Here is an 845-nt window from a genome sequence, read left to right as displayed (position 1 = left end):
GCAGTGTTATGGAACAGAATCAAAGAAAACGAGTCTGAGAAACAGCTTTGTATGATACTACCACAGAATGTAGAATAACAGCACAAAGATGCAAAATTACCACTTTGGTCAATATGATACTTAAACATATAAATAGAGATAGGCCTGAACCAACCTTCCCAGATCTACATACACCTCGGGTCAAACTTTGGAGATGAAGTCTGAATCAAAACTTCAGAGCTGGATCCTTTTTCTACTCAAGCCAACTCAGATCTTTAAACCCAAACACCTTGATACTTTGGGAACATGTAGCCCATACATGAGTTTTGCAGTTCAGCTCTGTCTCTGTTAATGAGGTTTCTCTTGTTCTTTGTAGAATTAGGCATGATCTTCTCTCTGGCAAAATTGTTAAGAATATTTTTCTCAGAACTGGCATTTTATATCAGTTTGACTGCTGATCCCAGTGTTCCTGGGTAACAACCTTGAGTTTATTTTTCTAGGAAAGTTTCTTAACAATCCTTTCATATAGAGATATTTTCTGTTTTTCTTTTTTACCTTAAACTATGTAAAAAGTATTACTTAGTGGTATTACTTTTGCATGTTATCTGAAAAGCAGCCCTAAGTTTGAGTAGAGATGGAGCTGAAATGAAAAACTAGATATATCCCTTTTCAGACTACTATGAAACACTGAGAAAGCTGAGATCTGTACCAGGATCTGAACTTCAGAATTTGGTCTAATAACTATTAAATCCAGAAAAATAGCCCAAGAACAATTCTGTATCTGACCTTTGTGATTCAGGCTCATCTCTAGTGATAAGAAGTACTTACAATGAAATATATCAGTTTCTATATTTCAAGATTCATAC

The sequence above is a fragment of the Alligator sinensis genome, unplaced genomic scaffold, assembly GCF_000455745.1.
Source record: "Alligator sinensis unplaced genomic scaffold, ASM45574v1 scaffold347_1, whole genome shotgun sequence".
Lineage (NCBI taxonomy): Eukaryota > Metazoa > Chordata > Crocodylia > Alligatoridae > Alligator > Alligator sinensis.
This window is presented reverse-complemented; position numbering follows the sequence as displayed.